We start from the raw sequence: 13502 nt of genomic DNA, 5'->3' as shown, positions 1-13502 counted from the left end.
TTGACCGCAGTCGGATGGGAGCATGCGCACAATTCTTACAGGGTACAAAAAATGATGTCACACCGGACTACACTCTCCACTAGTTGGGATAACACCACCAGTAGCCGAGCTACAACCACAGCTAGCCGGGACAGCACCACGCCGAGCCGGGAGATAATCACAGCTACACGGGATAATACCACCGCCAACCGGGTTATAAACACCGCAAACCGGGAATACATCGCCGTTAGCCGGGATTGAACCATTGCTAGCCGGGACAACATCACCGCCAGCCGGGCTACAACCACAGCTAGTGTTAGCTAAAATACCCCCGAAGAAAAGAGCAGAAGCTAACAGGAGGATGAGTCTGTATCACTCGCACAGGTAAGTGGACTGCTTCAAAAGTAAAAGGAAATGTTTGATCAACTGCTAACACAAAAGAAAGACATTTTTCGGGGATTTATCAACACAGTTATGGGTAAAGCAAACACTACAACGGATAATTTACAAGGGAGCTGTAGCAGTTAAAAATAGGACCAAAGGCCCTGTAGCTTATCGGCCCAATTAAAAACTTTGGGAAATGTATCCAGATGCCATTTATTATCACCCAGTTCTGTGTATTTATTATATTACAGAAATAGCCCATGTTTTGCTCATATTCCAATCAGATCTGTAAAAAATTCAAATTCCAATTTGATATCATTGAAACTTACTGATTTATTGTATTAATCCACTTCCTATCTGTTATAATAGGAAAATTTTTCAAAGTCACACCAAATCCAGAATCAGATCTGGATCGAACTAATTTCAATACCTTGTGTTGACATCATCATACAGAAGCTGTATACCAACTTTGAAGTCAATCAGAACTGTAGTTTGGGAGAAACAGACGATTGAAATGTTTTCCCCTTAAGAGCCCATGTTAAATTTTCCGTAAGTTCCCGGATCCAGAAGAAGATCCTGATCCGCATGTGGACATTATGTTTTGGTCATCTCCCCATCAGGGCTGGACTGTAGAAATTTACACTGGATATCATTTATATTTACTGAGTTATTGCATCGATCCACTTCCTATCTCCTATAATGGGGAAATTTTTCAAAGTCGCACCAAATCCAGAATCAGATCCTGATCCAAATAATTTCACTAACTTTTGTTGACATCATCATAAAGAAGCTGTATACCAAGTTTGAAGTCAATCGGAATTGTAGTTTTGGAGAAGAAGATGATTGAAATTTTGGTAACTGATGACAGACGACGATGGACACCCCATGACGACAATAGCTTACAGCCTGTCGGCCGGTAAGCTAAGAGTCGGTCTGCAATTTACACAGAAGGATGTGGATGATACAAAGACGCAGTTGGGCAATCCAAAACAACAGAATAACACCATCTAGACAGACTTGTTCAAGGTATGTGACAGTATGCTGGTCGTGTCTGATAAAATAGAGTATCTGGAGTCTCAGTCCAGGAGAAACAACCTGATGATAGATGGCGTTACAGAGTCACCTGGAGAAAGCTGGACGGACACAGAACTAAAAGTGAAAAAGCTTTGAAGTGAGAAGTTCCAGTTCCAGAAGGATGTTGAGATGGAGAGGGCTCACCGTGCTGGAAAACCTAAAGGAGACGGACCAAGGCCCGTTGTAGTCCGACTTCAGAAGTTCAAGGATAAATCCGAGATACTACAGAGAGCCAAATGCCTCCGAGGTACGAAAATCTATATTAACGAGGACCACACAGATGCTGTTTAGATAAAAAGAAGAGAACTAATGCCAAAGCCAAAAAAACACTGGACTACATTGAAACTACAATGGATCCACATCTAGAGATGGATCCTGATAATAACTTTCTTTCTACCATAGCAACAGATTGCAATTATTTCACCCAAGAGCAGTATGAAAATGATATCAAATCAGTAGATAAGTATTCAATAATATATTTTAACAGCAGAAGTATGTATAAAAATTTTAATTCCATCAAAGAATATTTGCAACAACACTCATCCATTCAGTTTCATTGTCATTTCAGAAACCTGGGTTAACACTGATAAAGGTATTGACTTTTGTCTAGATGATTATGAATTAAGATATATGAACAGAAAACAGAAAATGGGGGGTGGGGCCGGGCTATATATTCATAAATCAATAAAATGTATGGTCTTAACAGAGATGACATTAGAAATAGATGAAACAATGGAATGTGTGACTGTAGAGATCCACAATGAAAAGAAGAAAAATGTAATTCTAAGCTGTGTATATCGATTACTTGGTTCAAGTATTGAACTTTTCAGTGAATGGATGGAGAAACAATTTTCTCCTGTAAAAGAAACTAAACTAAAAACTATAGATGACTTCTTGGACATAATGTACAGTATGTCCCTTTATCCATCAATAACTAAACCAAACAGAATAACATCACACAGTGCCACAATTCTGGACAATATCTACTCTCACTATCACTCTGTTTGACTGTGACATAAAGAAAAGTAAAGAAGACATGAAAATTATCTGTAAACCAATAAGAACTGAAGAAACGATCAATGCCTTTAACAACAGTCTAATGCTCCAGGATTGGAGTACAGTCTACAGGGAATCAGACGTGGAGAGTCCATATGGTAATTTCTTAGATGTATTTATTTCTCTGTATAACACACACTGCCCTGCCAAAGAACTCTGCATAAAGAAAAAGAAAATAAAAACACTCATGGCTTATTAAAGAAATAATAAATGCTTGTAAAAAGAAAAATAATCTCCATAAATCGTTCATTAAGTTAAAAACTAAAGAAGCAGAACAAAGATATAAGACTTACTGAAATAAATTAACAAACATAATCAGAACTATCAAAAAGCAATATTATAATAAATTATTATATGAAAGTAAGAATAATATAAAAGGAACTTGGGATATATTGAGCAACTTAATTAAACAAGGACCTACTAAAGCAACATATTCTGACTACTTTATTGATAAAAATAGTGTAGATCACAGCATGAATAACATAGTCAACTGTTTTAATAGTTTTTTTGTAAATGTGTGCCTGGAGTTGGCTGCAGATATTCCCAACCAAGGTAATGAAACCATTAAAAGGAATCCATATTCAATTTTTCTGTGTGCAACAAATGAGCAGGAGGTGATAAACACTGTTCTAAAGTGCAAAAGTAAGCTATCCACTGACTGTCATGATATTGACTTGATTGTTAAAAGAGTCATAAATAACTTTGCAAAACCTCTAACCCATATCTGTAACTTATCATTCCATTCAGGTCGTTTCCCAAATAAAATGAAAATAGCAAAAGTCATTCCACTGTACAAAAATGAGAGTAAACACAGCTACACAATGTACAGATTTTCCAGGTCATATGAAATCTGGAGTTTGTAGACATTCGTGGAGGGGGCATGTCTACGATGTCCAGATTTTGTACAAACGCATCGTTTTTAAGAATCTTTGTGACCTAGGTATTAGCGCTCTTTCCTTGAAAATGACAACATCCGGTCTCAGAAAATGAAAAAGACAGGCATTTTTGGTCCATTTTTCCATTTCTGTCAGGTAATAACTTTCTTTTTTGTTACTAGAAAGAGAAAACGAACATCTAAGAAGTAACAATAAATGAACAGCATTATGGTTCTTTGAAGCACCGACACCAGCGCCACCACCTGGAGCTCCTACAGTATAGAGGGTCTGCACATACATCACTTCTCCCCCGGGCCACGCCCCCTAAGTCAGACTGAGTGTCTTAAACCAACCTGCTCAACATGACAGAGTATAGCAGTAAACACAGCCAGAGAAAAGGGAAAATGTGAAATCTGAAATTAAATGAAGGACAGTTGGACTGGACGTGGATCTGTACAAGCGACCAAAGAACAAGTGGTCCATGAACACTGACATGTGGACAGAAATGGAGTACCCGGACATACAGGGTGGAGGGGATTGGCGCTATTTTTACATGAAGCAAATATACATGGTTTCATCATGAGTGACAACCAGGCTCCAAAACTAGGGCCCAGAACCGGCTGATCCAAAGTGCATTTCCAGTAGACCGTGGACTGACCCCAGTGAATATATGCATGATCTACTGGGACTGAGGAGATTTACTGAGTCTAGTTCAGATCAAGTACTTTATCCAACACAGATACTACTGTGGACCAGCAGGGCACCACTGGATTCTGGGAAATTAGCAGATTTAAACCACCTATTTTTAAATTGCGACATTATTCTTGTAATATTATAGTTTTATTGTTGGAATATGACGACTTTAATCTCATAAACGAATGACATTTTTATGAGTTCTTTTTGTAACTACAACTTTATTGTCATAACATTGTGATTTTTTTTTTTTTGTATTCGACTTTATTATCATAAAATTACGGGTTTTGTATCGATGTTTTATGACTTTATACTCGTAGTCACAAGTGTTTTTATTTTCTTATGTGGTCCTACTACTCCGTCATAGCTTTATGCTCCACTACCCCCGTTTTTGAAAAACTAGGTTAGCCTCAGTTTAAGTCAGTTTACTAATCATGTAGGAGCACAAGGTTCAGAGTCACAAAATGAAGACAAAAACCATGAAAGATCTGGTCATGAAACCAAGAGCTTTACAAAGAAGAAACGTTAGCCAAAACAATACGTCATTTAAGGTATAATTTTACCCAAAAATACAGCATCAATGAATGTTAGCTGACACCAAACAGGATCCACAGATCTAGGTTTGGTTTCCTGGATTTGTGGATCCATCTACTTCTCTTTTCTTTGTCTTTCGGCATCTGTAAAACGATAGCTCCGACTGCTTTTCAAACCTGTTCATACAATCAATCACACAACAGCTCTTTCCCCATTTTTTATTAAATATTGTTCTTCAGTTTAGACAGGATTGAAGCCAACACTGTCACTCATCTCCCTCTTTCTGCCACTCAGTGGGTGGAACTGTGGTGACTTCCGCTAGCAGTGACAGCAGTGCAGACCCTCTATTGTTTGCCACAGAAGTTCAAGCCTTCAGGTAGTGAGTACTCCACTTTACATTTCAGTCAGGAGCTTTGATGTAATTTTTTTTTAACTTCAATCAAGTCACAATCCACCAAATCATCTCATAATGAAGTCCAGTTAAAAGATTGTTGTGTCTGGTGCAGCATTAACCAACAGTATGTGAACCAAGGGAAGCTGGGAGCAGCCGGACTGGGAAGCCACACAACAAAAGAGGTGAGGTGGGAGCTTTGCTACACCGTCACTTGTTTGACATTAACTTTTGATTTATATGAATAATGCATCTCTTCTTTTCTTCAGTACAAACTGCTTCTGTATCTGAGCCATCAGAAACAAGTGACCGTTGCCAAGGTCCATCCAGGCTTTATGTTAATGGTGAGCACAAACCCAAAAATGTTTTTTTTTGGTGTTTTTTTTTTTTTTTGACACTTTATTTCTAAACATTTTAGTTTTACAAAACAAGAACATGAAATTGAGGTCTAGATATGGCGATTATAACATCAAACATGCATACAACATCAAATGCTTTTATTAACTAGTACTGTCACTGTTTGTAAAGTCTGTCCATTTTCTCCAGCGCCTTTTTCAGGGCTCCTCCTGGAGCCGCAGGGTAAAAGTCAGGTGTTCCATCAATCAAATGTTTTCTGCGATAGAAATAAAAAAGCCTGTTGCCGGTGGCTCTTTCTGTAGCCAACATTTTGTTGTGACTCTTTTAGCTGATGTCAACAGAATCTTTAGGAGATAAACATTGTCTGAATCCAGTTTGTCTGGGAAGCAACCAAGATACAGTACAGTAGAGCAACTGATGTGAAACTGATGTTTTGCTGGTTTTGAAATGTACAGATTAGAAACAGCCAGATGAATAGAATAGAATAGAATAGAATAGAATAGAATAGAATAGCCTTTATTGTCATTGTGTGTACAATGAAATTAGGAAAATTAATATCGTTAGACACTTATGGACTTTCTTTTTTGTTACTAGAAAAAAATGAAAATCAATGTGTTTTTTAAAATTTGGTTTATCTGTTTTGACACTGAAAAAGAAAAACACCTTGAAATTCAATTTTAATTCATCTATTTTAAAATGAAAATCAATTACCCACTAGTTTTTCTTTTGTTTCTGAAAAGAAAATCAATTACCAAAAGATATACTGACTCGTTTTTAACAAGCACATCAGAATGTCATTGTGTATGCTCTGTGTATACAGTGACAATAAAAGGAATGTTGAATCTTCTCCCTCCGCTCTGTTCTCTGCATGTGTTTCTAACTGCCTGTCTAACCCCCCTCCTTCGCTTCATGCCTCTGTCTCTGTCATCCCTTCTTCTTTTACTATTCTCTCAGTCTGACTGGGGGAATGGGTGAGGAAAATGGAGAGGGGCCATTTTTCCAGACCACAACTCCTGCCAAACCCCCTGCGCCGGCCAGCGAGTAGGAAGAGAAAGAGGAATTGGTTAGAAACCATCTGTAGCGTCCAGACTGAGCTCTCAGATTTGGTGGGAAACACCGCTTCAAACCCCGACCCCTGCCTTGTGTTTCGTCTTATGTGTTCAGTCAGACAGCATTGTACCAGATCTTTCCTCATACATCACTCATATTTGATTTCTTTTTTCTCTCTTGTTGGTGTTCAAAGCTTGAAGGGTCTCCACCTGCCCTGCTGGTCAGTGACGAAGACGATGATCTGGACTGGCTAAACTGACATGACATGCAACCACAATAGTGTCTGTTTTTTTTTTTTTCTGAATGGTCAACACTGTAGTAAGTGAGTAAGTAAGTAAAGCTTTATTTATATGGCACTTTTTAAAACAACATGTTACAAAGTGCTTCACATAAAGGAGACACAGATAAGAACAAATAGGAAAGACAAGAATAAGAAAACAGTTTCAACATGCAGATACAAACTTTCTGGCACAAGCAACACACACTGAACGAACACCATGGCCACATATGTCACAAACAACCCCTAAGACAGACCCACAACCAACACTTAATACACCAATACACAGACACAATATAGATGGAAACAAACCTCCATATGCAAATATATGCACACACACACTGCACTGTCCTGATTGAATGAAATGCTTGTTTATAAAAGTGAGTTTTTAAGAGTCCCTCGAAGGTGTATAAAGAGGAATGTGGTGCTTTCCCATCTGTCTGCGAGGAGAAGCTCATGCTGATGAACTGAAGGAAAAGTCAAACAGATGAACAACTTCTCTGCGGTTTCACATTGACTGAACTGCTGCCACAGCTTCACGGAGGACAAAACTACAATCCCTGGCTTTTATTCTGGTCAAAATAACAAGCCTGTAATTCACAGAAACTGCTTTTCTTTAATTGTGTCATATCTTTCGGTGATACAATTTAATATCCAACTTTTTACACAGCACTGTAGCAGATTATTTAGTTGGATCAGCAGTTACCCTGTTGATGTCTGTGGTTTCAGACTGCATCGTGAAATGGTTTTTAATTATTAGCTCGCTGCTTTAAGAATAACTTTTACACAGTTTTGCTAAATTTGGCTTATATTCATTCCTGAATATAAATGAGATGAAATTGTGGCCTTCATTGCCCATCATAATGTTTTCATTCATTCATTTTCTGAACCTGCTTTATCCTCACTAGGGTCGCTGGAGTCTATCCCAGCTACACGGGGCGAAGGCAGGGTTCACCCTGGACAAGTCTCCAGTTCATCGCAGGGCTGAACATATAGAGACAAACAATCACTCTCACATTCACACCTATGGGCAATTTAGATGAACCAGTTAACCTATCGGAGCATGTCTTTGGATGGTGGGAGGAAGCCGGAGTACCTGGAGAGAACCCACGCAGACACGGGGAGAACAGGTAAACTCCACACAGAAAGGTCCCACCCCCCATCGACGGTGTTGGAGTCGAACCCAGGACCTTCTTGCTGTGAGGCACGAGTGCTAACCACTGCACCACCGAGTCGCCCATCATAATGTTTTGCTCATGTTAAATCTGTTTTTGTCTGCCATATTTTTGTTAAGTCCTCTGAAGATGTTATTTTCTCTCCTCCATTTGCTTGTTAATTTATTTCTCTGAATATCCACTGCACATATATTCATGAAACCTGGATGAAGCGTAGAGCGTCGGCCATGGATGAACCCAGTAGTTTATGGAGCAGACATGTACAAATTGGATACTACTTTTTTTTTTTTTCTCATTGCAAGATTTTGATTGAATTAAATGACTTTCTGCAGAGGTATGCCCTACTTTTTTGTTTTTTCACATTGTTTACATCTATTGTATATTTATTGTATAGTTAATTACTTTGGAATCAATGAGTCTGGTGCTTGTGGATCAAATATTTGCCACCAGATACCACTGATTTAATTATTGCCTTAAGCCTTGGGAAGTTTTTGTTGAAATGGTAAACTAATTATTATGTTGGAGCTCAGTCTCATGTTAAACTTCAAAATATGGAAATGAACAATCATACCATTAGATTTAAGTGTCAAAACATGAATTCAAACCCAATCAGATGTTTTTTTTTTTTTTTTTTTAAAAAGATGCAATAATATTTCTAATTTGGACTTAAATCCAATGCTGTTTATTGTAATGTACATAAAAGCCTGAATTATTTAGTTCAAGGCTGTTGTAAATTTGTTTTTCCATTATTATTTTTTTTATACTGAAAATGTCGAGTTGATGTTGTTAATCCCTTTGAACCAGCAGGGAGAGCTTAAGGCCCTCGTAAACCGTTATTGAAGCCAAACAGAAGCACCGCACGGGTCATGAACTTGGATCAAAGCCCAAACTAATATGAAATATTCGGTTACAGTCATGTAAAAGGTAGGTTTATTCCAGTGGCATTAGGTTTGGTGTAGGGTTATTAGTTAATTGTTGACCTCAAAATGAAAGACACTTTTGTATGATTTTTTTTTTTTTTTTAATAATTTTTCTCCTTTTTTTCATACTTTACTTACAAAATACCGTATACACATAGACCAGAACATGGCATGGAGAAAAAAAACACAATGCTCGAGGTGAGGCAGGAAAAAATTAAATACAATTACATAAATAGGTCAGTAAATTAAATAAAATAAAAATAAAGGAATCAACAAGAGGAGAAAAAAATAAATAAATTACAACTTAAATTCTTTTGTCTTCACAGCTTTAGGGTTAGTGCAAAAGTTAAGTGTGTAGATAGGATTTCAAATAAGATTTAAAGACCACAAAGCTGGGTTTCTGATTGGCAAATTTGCTTGTATGTATATGAAATTTAGCTAATAAGTGATTAAGAATAAACGATTTCCGAACAGTCAAATCAGTAATAAAGAAACCAAATAAAATATCTTGAATTTTGAAGTTAAAAGAAATATCCAGCTTTCTATTTTTTTCAAAAAAAAGATTGATATCACACCAAAAAGTTGAAGAAAAGGCACATTCCCAAAACAAATGAGTTAATGTTTCATCTGAATTATGACAAAATGAGCAAAAAGGGTCGACACTGATCTACTTAATCAGAGCTGAATTAGTTGGATAACACCTATGGAACAGTTTTAAAGACACCTCTGTCACTTCATTGGAAATGAAACACTTCCTTGGTAATAACCATACCTTTTCCCATTCCACATCAGAATATAAATCACTCCAAAAAAAGATGGAAGCTGGTTTACAAACTGTATCCCTTTGAATCACTTCTCTAATGCATTTATTATTAGTTTTGTTTTTTTTTTACTCAAGAATGGATGTAAATTTACTGTGTATAATTCTGATTGTGCAGTTTGAGGGCTAATGGTTGTTGAAGGACTAATAGTAGAAGATAGCAAAGGTTTTAAACCAGAAGGACTGCATATTCTGTAGTGAGTACCAGAGTTTTATATTCCAACCAAAATTCACTGTAAGTAAATAAGTGACCTTCCCTGTTAAACAACTGACAGACAAGCAGTGTTCAGTAATCAACCCAATTCTTTAAAAACAACGACTTACGTTTGAAACATATATTCTGGTTTTTCCATGTACAGGGTGTCCCATAAGTCTCCATACATAGGAGACATAATCCATTCCATGGTTCTAACATGTATTTCTTTCAATTTCTTCTTTCTAGTTCTTCAGCAGTGGAGGACACGCATTGAAATGTGTTCGGGACAAAATGGCAGTCATATAGAGCATATTGTAGAAATCAAAATGGTTCATGTCAAGAAACGTTTATTTTTCCTATGTATGGAGACTTATGGGACACCCTGTATAACATTTGTGAGGGGAAAAGTTATGGAGGAGCAACATAAAAGTGTTGATTAAAATGAGAAAGTTTCTTTGGTCTAAATCCAGTATTTCCTCCCGTTTGCAAAGACATGAATTTGCACGTACCTTTGCCTCTGATTGGGTAGAAAGGCTCTTCCGCGATTGGCTACTTCAATCTTTATTTATTTTGTTTATTTTACTTATTTTTAATTATTATTATCTTTATTTGACTTGATTTGAGACGTTTACTCATTTCCAAGGCAGGCTGTCAATAGTGGTGTTTTTTTTTTTTTTTTTTTTTTTTTTTTTTTTTTTTTAGAACGTTCTTTTAGAACGCATTTTGGGGGTGGGAGGGGTGAGGCGTGACGTAATTTGTATAAGGGTTAAATACAGTGTCGAGCTGACTATGGGTGGGGCAGCACGTTGGTTCAGTGGTTTAAGCTCATGTCTCGCGAAGCGAATGTTGTGGGTACGAGTCCAGGTGGGAACCCCTATGGTCAGACGTACTGGCATTAGCTGTGGAATGGGCAAAGCTGCGCTGCGTCACCTGGTCGGCATGGTGCTCAGGGTGCGAGCGGAAGGGCGTGGGGCCAACGGACTTATCGAGGGGGTGGTTGGGTGATAAGCTCCGCCCACGTCTGGAAGAACGTAATCATCCCTGGTCCAGTGCTGTGCTGGCCGGGTGGCAAGGCGTGGCCGGTGAGAGGCGAGGTGGTGGGTGCGTGCCAGTACGTCCCCAGGGGCATACGTCGAAGGGGGCGGGGCCAATGGGTTCTGTTGAGGTTGGCTGGTAGGAAGACAGAACTCATCCGCCCCTGGAGGCGTGTCGACTCCAAGTAGGGGTTGTGCGTGTGCGTGCCTGCGTGCGTGCGTGGGTGAGCATGGGTGAGGGTCGCTGCGCTGGCGTGTTGCCCTTTTGGGTGTACGTCAAAATTACGTCACATTCTAGAATAGAAATAGAGAATGCTTTTTTTTTTTTTTTTATGCTGTACAGACACCTTAATAGGGGTGAATGGATGATTGCATGGGAGGTATGTTTTGTATGTTTAAACCTAATAAATTATATTATATTAAATTTATAATTATATTATATTAAATTTATAATTATATTATATTAAATTTATAATTATATTATATTTATAATTATATTATTAAATTTATAGTTATTTTAAATTTGTAATTATATTAAATTTATAATAATATAAAATTTATATTATATTAAATTTATAATTATATTATATTACATTTATAATTATATTATATTAAATTTATAATTATATTAAATAATTCTTTTATATCTTTTTCCTTTTTTTTAAATAGACATATAAAAATATCAGGACACATCTACAGCTTGTAGAACTTGACATTTTGTTATTTGACATATTGTGACTGACATAAATGCCAAGTTGTCAATAATTTTTAGGGTAAATATCAAAGCAGTATTTCTTGTAAGTTTAAGTTTGATTAATTGTGCAGCTCTAGTTTTAGCCCTCCTGGATGCACCGCCACAGGGATTCCCATATTCAGTCATTTGTACATGTTCTGTTTGTTTTCTTCATGGAGTGGGCCCTGCAGGTGCCAGTTTATGGAACCGTTGGCAGTGTTCCCAAGGTATGTATGCCCACAGTCTGCCCGGCAGGTGTCCGCACAGCTGTTAGCCCCTTGTCCGCTGTTAGCCGCAGGTTCGCTCTTAGCCGCTGGTCCGCTGTTAGCCGCTGGTCCGCTGTTAGCCCCTGGTCGGCTGTTAGCCGCTGGTCCGCTGTTAGCCGTTGGTCCGCTGCTAGCTGCACTACCGAATTGAGAAAAAACAAAATAAGTGACAAGAAGACCGAAAATGACCTAGTGTGTGTATGGAGCAAGTAGGGTAAACAACACAGATGTGCCTGACCAAAGATAATTTGAATAAGAAAACGAGAGCTTCTGAAGGTGATACAAATCATAAGATAATTTCTGCCAGTGGAAAAACAGCCCGAACCTTCTAGAAGGATGGGAAAAGGGGAGAAAAGCTTGTCGGCTCTTCTCTGGAGAACCGACCCGTGTGTTTACTTCATGAAGAAACCCATGGAAAAGGCTGCTGAAGACGGGCTGACTCAACTCTTCTTTTTTGACTCCAAGTGTGAGTTTTTTAACTTCTATTAGGAACAGGACTTAGTATTCAGTTACAGTGAATTAGTATTAGAATATAGTGATTTGGTCTGATCTTGACGGACGAGTTTTCCACGTCAGTTTAACCTCCAGAAGGAAGGAAACAGAAACAAATGTAAACACACTGAAAAAATGGGAAAGGGAGGGTTGTTCACTTTTCAAATATGTACTTGGCATATACAGCACAATTTAATTCATAGCATATACAACACAATTTCATTCTATTCTTCCTCCTAACATGTCAGTCATGTTGACTTCTTAGAAACACTCCTGGGCTCCTGCTTTAGGAGGAAAACCTCATCTGCGGTCGGACATTTTTTCGCTGGGACTCAAAGAATAATGCTGCTTTGGACCACTCTGTACAAGGTAAGGATGAATTCAGTCCTATGCAACGTTATTCAGAATTACTTTATGCACTGTTTTCACAGAGCCAAGCTGTTCTATGCTATTAGCACCGAGCAACATGAATATGTCAGTGTCAATGCTAAGGTTAGCTTAAGCTACCACTTACGTTAGCTACACGACTGTTGGCGAGTATTATTTTATATGCGGTCATATTTATTGAAATGTACACACAGCGTATGTTTTGTGTCGACTTCAGTCTAAAGTGTGTGCTTTCAAGAGGGCTGTTGACAACTGAGCTTAGTTTAGTGGGGCAGAGGCAGTTGGAAGCGGTGCAGTGGCTTGGCCTGGCAGAGGAGAGCTAACATGATGGTTCTCGGTAAACATCATTCTTTACATTTACATTACGGCTGAAATTTCCTTAGGGGGTCAAAAGAGTGGCCATTTTTGTCAAAAGAAACCTGTAAGAAATACATGCGGCACCGGCCCACCGGCACCGCGGTACCACGGCTCGGTGCCAACCAGGTGCCGTGGCACCGCGGTGCCAGGCACCCCAGCACGGCACCGCGTACCATGGCTCGGTACCACGGCTCAGCTCGTTGGCAGGTGCCGAGGCGCTGCGGTACCACGGCCCGATACCATGGCATGATGCCAAGGGTTCCTATCAGTTCCATTGGACTGTGAGCTGAGGAAGCACCTTGTTCGGAGCGGTGTTTTGAACAATGTCAGTGCTACATAGAGGAGTTCCAACTCATTACCAGCACATGGCGTACTTGCACAAAGAGATTCACATATTATAAACACTGACTTCGTTGTTGCGTTTGCATGGTGATTGTTGTATTCTTCCCACT

The sequence above is a fragment of the Sphaeramia orbicularis genome, chromosome 17, assembly GCF_902148855.1.
Source record: "Sphaeramia orbicularis chromosome 17, fSphaOr1.1, whole genome shotgun sequence".
In the NCBI taxonomy this organism is placed as follows: domain Eukaryota; kingdom Metazoa; phylum Chordata; class Actinopteri; order Kurtiformes; family Apogonidae; genus Sphaeramia; species Sphaeramia orbicularis.
This window is presented reverse-complemented; position numbering follows the sequence as displayed.